Source organism: Microcaecilia unicolor, chromosome 2 (assembly GCF_901765095.1).
Source record: "Microcaecilia unicolor chromosome 2, aMicUni1.1, whole genome shotgun sequence".
NCBI classification, from domain to species: Eukaryota; Metazoa; Chordata; class Amphibia; order Gymnophiona; family Siphonopidae; genus Microcaecilia; species Microcaecilia unicolor.
Window position 1 is genome coordinate 248,348,937 of NC_044032.1, and position 10,575 is coordinate 248,359,511.

Here is a 10,575-nt window from a genome sequence, read left to right on the forward strand (position 1 = left end):
ATTCTATAAGGAATAGCACCTTATAGAAAAGGGCATATCAGGGACGTTCAAAAAGTTGCACACAGAATAATAGAGTATGGCCTCAGTGTGCCTAACTTGGGTACCAGTATTTACACCAGGTTTCAGCAGGTAGAAGTCTGGTGCCTAAAGTTAGGCCCTTTATAGAATTGTGCTTAGCGCTCATTTTTTTTTTCATCTCTGAATTTTGAGCACCATTTACTGAAGCAATAAGTATAAGAAAAGCTTTTTGGAACAAAAGTGCTTTTAACATCTTATGAAAAGTCAAAACACAAGTAATGGCCCTCAAATGCTTGGATAAGGAGCTCCATAAACATGGTCCCGCTATAGAAAACATGATTATTAGGGGTGGGCAAGGATGAAAATTTTTAATCAAAATTAATCGTGGTATTAAAAATTTTAATCACACATTTAATCACTCCTCCGGGCTTAATGTCTTGGTACTAGTAAATTTGCATTGCGCAGACTGTATGGAAATTTTTTTAACCTGCTGAATATAATAAAAAGTTGCATACACACAATTCCTTACCACAGTACATTGCTCTCCCCCCCCCCCCCCCCATACAGGTACTGTTTAAATCCCCCCCCCTTATAGACCTCTTTCTGACTCCGTCACACGGGGGACTAAAGGTACTTAGTTCATATATCAGGTTCTGTATAGTTTCTCTAACCTCCATTGTCACCCAATCATAAGGGGGTGGCATTAGGAGCCGTAATTGAAAACTAATTCCCATAACTACAGCTTTCTGTCCAAAACTGAGTGTCACTTGTATGTGATCTACCTTAGGCTAAATGTTAGGTAAAGAGAAGATAGAATCAATAAAAATAGAGACAGAGATAGGTTTAGATAGATAGGTACATTTTATTTCTTACCCAAACACAAGTCTTCCAGTTGATACAAATACAGACATCAGATTCTGGGTTTATCTGCACAGCGCCCTGCCGTCTGAGAGAAGCGTTGGGGAGGAGACCAAAACTAAGGCAAAATCTCCCCTCTTTTATACACAAACCTCTCCATAGAAGTGAATGGTGAGAAACCTTGCTCCTAATCTTTCTCACTTTCTGAGATCATACTTTCCCACGCGGTCTTATCAGCATGTTTTGGGAAGCGTTGAGATAACAGTTTCACATCTCCCTGTTGCAATACTTTTCACACCATCTTAAGAACTCTGTATGACCTCTGTATCATTTTATACAAAATTAATAAGCCCCATTTTATTCATCTGATCCATCATTCTTTCATTACAGGTGCTGTATTTGATTTAAAAAGTTGTACCAGTTTGTGTCAGGACTCATTGTTCAGACCTGCTTTTTGCAGATTCTCAAATATTAAATGATTTACTTGTTGTTTGGCCTAGTCAGTACTTTTTCAGTTGTTTTAGGCTGCATAGCTTTGGCCATCACTATTCCAGTGGTAGCCTTAAAGCCAGGCCATATATTAACATTCCCCTCTTCACCCTATCCCATAGGGTGACACCAGGGTTAACGTACCTTGGTACCATCCGTTCCAGAAGGTATTCTATGAGGCCATCAAATTATCTGAGTCTTAAGATCAACTGGTACAATTTGTTTAGTTTTCGGTTGAGACTTACTCAAACCTGTAGCGAGAAATGTTTTTATGAATGGGACTAATCCATGAGCTCATTTACAAAATCCCATGAAATATAGGTATGCGGGTAATAGCAATTTCAGGTGGATCATACTAATAGGCTGTTTAAGGTTGTAGGTATTCAGAATCCTTAAACAGGTCGGGATTCCTGGACCTTACTAGTACTCATCATTGGCATCCAATCATGAGCACTAATAAGTGGATAGCAAGTATGAGGTTGCCTCATACAGCAAAAATGGTGAGTCCTAGGAAAATTTATATTAACCAAGGTCATGCATGGATCTTGACATATGCATAATGACCTGGAAGTATGGGAAGCATTGTATATATCCGTTACCCCTCTTGGAGCTTAGTCAGACCTACAGAAAGACATGCAGCTCAAGTAAGCCTACACCAAAGTTAAACAATTGCATAACAGGTTGATACTAACAGAGTTTACATCTACATTATGATATCTTAGCCAGTATAATGTTACCCTTGTATCTGAACAATATCGACTTCAATTTAAATTACATAAACAGAAATAACGGGGAAACTCTTGGAAAAACATTTAGAACAATAAAGGAAATAAAACCTTTTCACTATCTAGACAGGACTGCTGCTAAACTGAAAATAAAACATAATATGAATCTATAATGTCCATAAACAGCAACAGTAGTTCTCAAATTAAGTATCAGTTCAAAAGTTTCTTTCATCGAACATGGTCGAGGCGGTGGAGGCGTTGAAGAATCTGGACGGAGTTCTGGAAGATCCAACAGGGCTGGGTTTTCAGGCTGGCTTGCTGAAGGAAGTGGCCGGTCTTGAGATGGTTAGACTGGTAACATCTGGTTCTATGGCTGAGTAAACACGTATATCTTTCACATGGACTCAAGACTTGTGGTCCAGTAGTTTGCAAGGTGTAAAGGTCATTGCCACAACCTTGGGGGATCTAACATCATTTGGGCCAGGATAGATTTTGAAGACGTACTTGTGGTGTACAAAGTGGGATCTTTTCATGTCTTTATTCTAGGCATACACCATCATAATCAGTCCATCAAGAGCCAGAGACTGGCAAAGGAATAAGCAAAATAACTGTATGCCTGAATGATACATTGCTATATTTTAGTGGGCATAATCAGTGTGAATTGAATAGACATGAAAGACAATGTCAACATGGAGAAAACAGTGTTAATTAGGTGCAAAAGCAAAAGGGAACCCAGAAGGGTTCAATAATGAAAAGCCAATTTACATAAATAGCAAGACAGATTGGTAATTATTACAAAGGCATGATCAAATAACAATGGTAAAGTATATGGAACAAAAGAGAAGATTAAAAAACAATTAGAATTTAGAATTTAGAGATGATGGTAAATGTTCAACTATTGATGTATGGAGGGCAATGCATCGCAATCTATCGCCAATAGATATGGAATCTTCACCTACGATGACTACCATTCACCAAGGGTTGAGCCCTCAGCTGCAGGAGGCCAGCAGGACTTACGAGTTAGATTATTCAGAAAGAAGGGTAGAGGCCAAAGCTTTGTGTAACTCCAGCAAGTGGACCAATTGATGCATCTGTCGAAACTCACGCTGAATAATGTCTCGTTTCTCACACCAGGTAATGTTGGGGTCTGTGCATCTGTCTTTTAATTTAGCGATTCTTTGCTGCAACATAGCCTTCAGATCAGATACATTATCGGGTAGCTCTTCTGTGCTAGCAGTCGTCTCCTCGGTGAGGGACGTCAACGGAATTCCTGTATCCATCTGGGGAAAGGCAAAACCTAAACAGACCAGTAGTGCAATTTATGTGGTTAAGTTATTGAAAGAAGTCAGAATGCTAGGAGGCGGGTCGTGGGTATAAATGGGGGCCAGGAAAGAGGCTTGGTAAGAAACAAAGCATCGAAAATGAAAAATTATAAAAATCCAAAAAAAAGATAAAATATATAAAAAAAAAAAATAGGCTTACATACAGAAATAAAAGAAATTGAAAATAAAAATAAAACAAAATATTATACATCTGAATTGCAGCAAGGCATATTCAGATGGCAATGCAAGAAAAAGGTTCCTCGAAAAAGACAAATGGAAGAAAAAAACATTAAAAAGTGCAGCCACTTGATTGACCTTTTCAATCAGTCAAAGAAGTAGGGAGAAGCATATCGCTTTAAGACAAAGCCACCACGTGGTAAGAGTTAGTTGAAGCAAGGTGTTAGTTAAATACACAAAGCATAAATTCCAGGACCGCTGCACACAAATAAAAAGAGTAATAGTTGCCATATTGCGATAACCTGTTTTAAATAGAAAGGAATCAGAAAGTGGAGTGTATAATTTTCCCAATTTATGTCTGAAAGCTTCACCAATTCTCAGTCCAAGAATACTATAAAATCTATGATCAGCGCAAAATGCTCCCCCAAATGGCCAGTTCAAGGGAACATTTCTCGCATTCATTCCATATATTAAATATTTCTTCTTTCTTAGACAAGGAAATAATGAAAAGCTTTCAGATGTCACATATATCATAGAGAGATTTCAAAAATGAAGGCTTTATATTAATAAAAAAAATTAAAGAAGTGAATGTCACATCAATTTATACAGCCTAATAGTTAAAGCAGAAAACATTTTAACAATGAGCAATATACAGCTTTTATTTAAAAGGGATCTCGTATAAAGTAAAATGGCATAAATAAGTCAGTTCAGGTATATATATAAAAATAGACATAAATGAATATCCTCTGGGGATCGCTTATCCCTGCAGTTGATAAGAACTCCCCAGGGAAGGTATGCATAAAAGCAAATAATTAACTTGCTGACTTAGTTAGGTCATTTGTATGGTATAATTATACAAATGCAATGAAACCAAGAGAAATATAAAATAAAAACATGTTACCTGCAATAGAAACAGAAACATCACACCAACACATATACAGAGAAATGGTTTCTGGATACTAAATGAGGAGCTGAGTACTATGAGTAACTGTGAACTACAAAATCAGATCGGGTTCGGAATACGCCTAGTCATTATGGACGGGTGGGGTGGGCGATTTTGATTTCTGGGCCAATGTTGAACTGGCAGAAGACATTTAGATGCATAATGTCCAATTTGACGGCAACGGAAACATGTCACACTAGCACGGCGATAGGGACTAGATTGGGAATCCTGGTTTCCAGCTTTAAGGCCTCTGCGATTGTCAGCATACCTGAATTGGGGGTTATGTTTTTCATAATCTGGCAAATCAGGGTAAACACGAGGGCAAGTAGTAGGTGAACTGGAACTAAGGATAACAGGGTACCTAGTGCCATGAGGAGAGGAAACCAAATATAGGGTGGACGGGGTGCTAGAACTAGAAGGTGTGGAGGGGCTGATCTTAGAGGACATCTTAGCCTTCAAATCAGCAATCTGCAACATTGTGAGATTCCTGTGCAAAACCTGGTCCCGGCGGACCTCTCTTTGCCTATTCTCAATTTGTTGCCTACAATAGTGAAGGACATGTTCCCGAACCTGTGGCCATTCCATGTGTTGTAAACCTATCGTCTTATCTAGGTTCTTCCTGACCTTAGAGGGTAAGGTCTGTTTAAGTAAGTAATAGAATACAGGGAGAGCATTGTCTGAGTCAAATCTTTCCTCAATCTCATCATGAAACAACTGCTGCATCCTAATTAGGTAAGCTTCAATCAGTTCTGACCCCACCTCCCATCGTTGTGAAGTGATGACGGAGAAATCTTTCTGGGCAGGGAAGGAAGTACGTATCTCTTGAAACAATTTTTCTTTAATCACTGTCAAGGGGGCACTATCATACTGATTCTCAGTCACAAGTTCAGCATAGCCTGCTTGTGTGAACAAATCAGTGATGCTAGCATGGGCGGTCCTGCCCAATATGGCCTTCATATTTCCTACTGAAAGAGCTGTCCCTAGAGTGGCCTGTTGTAGTTTTAGTAGCCACTTGTTCCCTCCTTTAGTAATATTCGGGAGTCGCAGAACAAGGTCATTCAGCTCAGTTGCAGACAGGGGAGTAGTAATATACTCTGTATGAGGAAGACCAGCTGACATTCTATTCAGCAGGGGGAAAAGATTTGCAGCTCGGGAAAAGTTTAGCACCCTCTCCCCAGGAGGGGGTGGTGTGAGGGTGATCATATTGATTAAAATATCCAATGGTGGAATTTCAGCAATGATCTAGAACGTAGGTAGATAACTGTGGGCTAGAGCAAATATACATGAAACCCAGGCCTAGAACCAGTGGTTTGAAGCCATAAGTTAAGGACGGGACAAAATAAGTATCAGTGATAGTTGTATAGTTGTATAATAGTGAAAATAAATTATATAATAATTTTTTTCAGAGCCGCTATAGAACCCGATTTTGAACACAGTCCTAGGACCAAGGTTTCAGAGAATACAGTAGAATTATGAAAAGAGCTAGGGGCGGTACGCCAATAGTTTACAAGAGCATGCGATACTCACGTGTCTTCTATTATACTCAAATTCTGTGTAGGAGGTCTAAAATATAAATGATCAGTCGGCATAAAGATCTACATACTAGTCGACATACAGAGGAGAGGTATAGATAATTCATATTAAGATAAAGGTAAAGATAAGAATATACGCTAGTGTGTATGCAACTATGTATAAATACTGCCTTCCAGGGTAAGCCTCTGGTCAAGAGCCAAATAAGCGCCTCATCAACCACTCTAGTCAAGAGCCCACTAAACGCTTCATCAACCACCAGGAGCCAAAATACACGCATCCCCGGTGCCAGGAGCCACAATACACGCTCACTGGTAGAGCCCTAAATCAGGGAGTGCACCCATCAAGGGATTCAAGTACCCGTGAAAAAGGTACAGTGAATCCGGAAGGCAGTAACCCAATGAGTTTTCACGTGCTAGGAGCCTTAAACGCATCAAAAACGCATCAACTGTGACAAGAACCCTAAACGCTTCAACCAGCTCCCACTGGGTTTTCAATTAATCAAACTATAAATTTACGACCTCTGATTAGACTAGCTAGTAGGAAACGGTACAGAGGCGTCCCTCAGGAGTACCGGTGCTACAGGTTCTAGCCTAATTGGAAAAGAGGCAAGTGTTATAGACTGGGGGGCCGGGCACACCCTGAAAACTGGGTGGTATTAATGGCCCAATCCCTAACAATTTAGGTACCGTCATCCATCCAAGGGACAAAAATTTTGCCCCGTAGAGGGGTGTAAGCCCTTCCCCTTACCTTTCGCCGGGCATCGGTACGTAAGCCAATGGTTCTAGCGTAACACAAATAGGAATGAGAGTAAGGGTATAGTATGTATCAGGGAAGAGTCCCTAAAATATACTTCAGAAAAGGAAAAGAGGGGTGGGTGTGGATCATTAAAAGGAGTTTAGCCTGTAACAGGAAAAAAACTTTTGGGCACCTTATGGGCGGCGGCCGATCCAGAAGACTTTAAGGATCCAGCCACGAAATAAAAATAAAGTGTACATATTATATGGAAAAAACTGGGCCTACCTAATTTGTAATGTAAGGCCAAAATAAGCTGTAAGGGTAGGTTGGGAGCTGTATATGGCATCTAAATATAGACTTTAAACAAGACATGAAACTACTACATACTATAATAAGAGGAACAGGGGAGAACCATATATATAACTGGAACACCGATTTCAACAAAAGGCAAGAAAATGTATATTAACAAAGACATTATAACATGTGTAGTCTGGAGCTATAGCCCTAGAATAAATGAAATAAAGTTAAATACATATTAAATGCTTTTGGGGCGGGTACCGGATAGGTTGGAAGTAGCATCTAAACAGGAAAATATAAGAGAAGCATATAATTCAATAAATTTTGAAACAGGACACTAGAATCGTGGTGTAAATATGACAAGTTAATACCCATAAATATGACAAATTAATACCCATACACTCAGAAAAGGAGGAAGCTTTTGTGGATAAACAGGTAAAAGGGAAAAAAAAAATAAATTAAAACATGTGATTCTTACACCAAGAACTTCCAATGATACGGCATAAAACATACATGCTAGTCAGTGACTATGTGTCTAAATGATGACAAACAGGACAGCTGCAGCATTAGAAGGAAAGAGAAGGTTGGGTTATAAAGAACCAACAGGAAATAACTGAAGAAGTGAAGTAACGCTGTATTATCATGGCACGCAGCCATCATCTTCTCAACCAAAAAGGTAAAACTTATTTTATATGCATATCTATTAAGGTAAAAGTAAAGGAATGCTTCTATATAGTACATAATACTTCTACTATCATATAAGTTATACAAGGGATTATCTAGCTCTTAATGTAACAATAAACCACTGTAATTTTATGTGACTTTCTGTGTTGGATCCCGGTTTACAATGCTGTCGAGTAAAAACAGAAAACTTTTTATAAAGACTTACACAATTTAATACATTATAGAACCATATTATTTAAAAGTGATTGTCATTCTTAGAACGTGGAAATATTCATCAAGAAATATTATAACCTAACTCATTATTACAAGTGTTTAAAATAAGCCAGGACGAAAATCACAATGCAAGCGAGGAAGTGTAGTATTTCTTGTAGATAACGTTATAATATAGTCCTTAAAATGGGACTTAAATATGAGGACAATTTATAATTCTGACAATCTATAATACTGTTCAAAAATCAATGTTTCCTGAAGATAAGCAGGCTTGTATTAAACTAACACGATAGTACGGTGCTGGGGCTGTAACTTATATTTCTTTTAAACGAGTACACCATTAAAATAGAGTACAAGAAACTAGAACCAGAGTATCGGAGATCCAAAGCATACGAGAATCTTATCTAGAGGGTAACATTGTGGTTAAAAGACTGCTTCTGGGAAGTAAAACTTTTAATATGATTTAGCAGTAATCCTGTAGAGAGTTTAAGAAGAACCAGAACATCAAAGAGGTTTACAGAAAATTGTTATAAGGATTTAATGTTGACGTGGATATTATAGGAAAAGGAGAATAAAAACCAGAAGGGAAGTGTGCTTCCTGTGCTTAATTTGAGTTTACTGCTCACTGCAAGCATTGGACATTACGGCTACTGAAAATAGAACTATACAGCACATAAAAACTGTAAGTTTAATTTTCATATTAAAACTTTCTGCTGTTATAATTAATCAGGATAGGATTTTATCAGATCAAACGTATTGCAGTTCTTAGGAACTATTGTGTAAGGAACCAGGGAGTTAATGTTTGAGAAAGTATGACAATTCTAACTGCGTTATTACTTTACTTACTCAGATAGACAGCCGTAATCATTATGTGTTCATATGAAAGCTGAAACTGTCAATTCTACACTTAATACGACAGCTCCTTTAAGGCAAAAATTTCTAATGTCTTCTACTGTGTTTTTTAAAATAACGGCAATCTAAATTTCATTACTACCAGCATATCGCTTGATTCTGTTAAGTAAGGGTTAATTTTTAGTTTCCGGACTAAGGCTTCCTAGAAGCATTGTAATGTGATCACAGGAAACCACACTAGGACAAAGAAGGAGGAAGCTGGGTTTTTTTAAAGGGGAAAGTCAAGTAATGTATGTTTGAAGGAAAGATACCCTTTTAAAACTTTGTAACCACATGGTGTGGCATGATAAGGTCTATCAAACTGTCACTTGCAGCACAAAAAGAAAGAAAAACCTGTCTCGGGGTTAAAATCACGGCTCAGAGACAGAATGAGAAAGCATTAGAGTCTCAGACGGTCTATTGTTTAAGGGAAATGAGATAAAAGAGAAAGAAACGCTCAAAAGTCAAAGCAATATGAGCAGAAAATTTTGGAAAGTGGGGGACAACGTCCTAATAAAATGACACAAAAGAGGAGAAAAAAGTATGCCCTGATAAAAGGAGAATGCAGAGTAAGACTAAAATGCAGTGCCATAATTTTAAAAGTGAAAGCAGAAATACATCCGTACAATCTTACATGCTCAGAGGTGCACGTATAACGGACTTGGCAGCATGAGGCATGAAAAGATAAGTCATTTTACAATTATGATACCTGCTAAGGAAACATACCAGAGAATCAGATAATCTCATCGGCGTTAAGGGAAGGACCCTTACATAAGTCGAGAATATGTTAAAGAAAAAGTTGTACCAATTTCGAGGGGAAACCGGAGTTGAATGATATGAAAAAGATATGAGAGGGAGTTAGTTAGATGGATTTAGAAGCAATACAGTTGACAGAGGGTTAAAAAGAATACCTGTGTAAATGACTGTTTAACTTGTACCACTTCAGCATAGAACAGGGACAAAAAACGAACGGAAAAGGGGAAAGAAAAAAAAAATCACTTTTTTGAGCTTTCAAAAGTGAACTGTAGAGCCTCCTCTGCCAAAGCAGTGCTGGACTGATAAGGCAGCTAAAGTGGGCAAGCTTCCCAGATTCTCATGTCCTTGAGATAGTGAACTACAGCACTTGTTAGGGAAAACCTTTAAAAGCTACAGAAAGAAATGGCAGTTTCGGAAGCCTGGATAAGGATGTTAAAAAAAATGTGAGAAAAAGGGGTTTAGAACTTACAACTCTTCGGGCAAGTTTAAATAGATTTACAAAGGCAGATTCGAAGCCCAAGAGGGAGTATATATTTACTAGTAATGTAATAAGCTTTGTTCCGGAAAGAGAATCAAACCTCACAGCACATGGGACTGAGAAGGAAAAAGAAAAGTTTTCTAGGAAATCAAAAAATAAAAAAAAATGATTTCTGGTTTGCACAGGAAGCCAAAAAGGTGTATGTAAGGTATTAAGTTACCCCAATTGGTACCGTGCGGGCCACACCCTTATAAATTTTACACGGACCGCAGACATATAGTGTAGGAGTCGGTAGAGCACCAGAGAGGAGGGCAGGGAGGATTATTGTGGCAGAAAAAGGGGGACAAGAACAAAATGTTGTGGAGGAAGGGATTCAGATTGGACTTAAGGAAAGAAAAATGGCTATGGGGGTGGGGTGAGAGCACAGGACTGAACAGCTGTGAAAAAGAGCAATCAGTT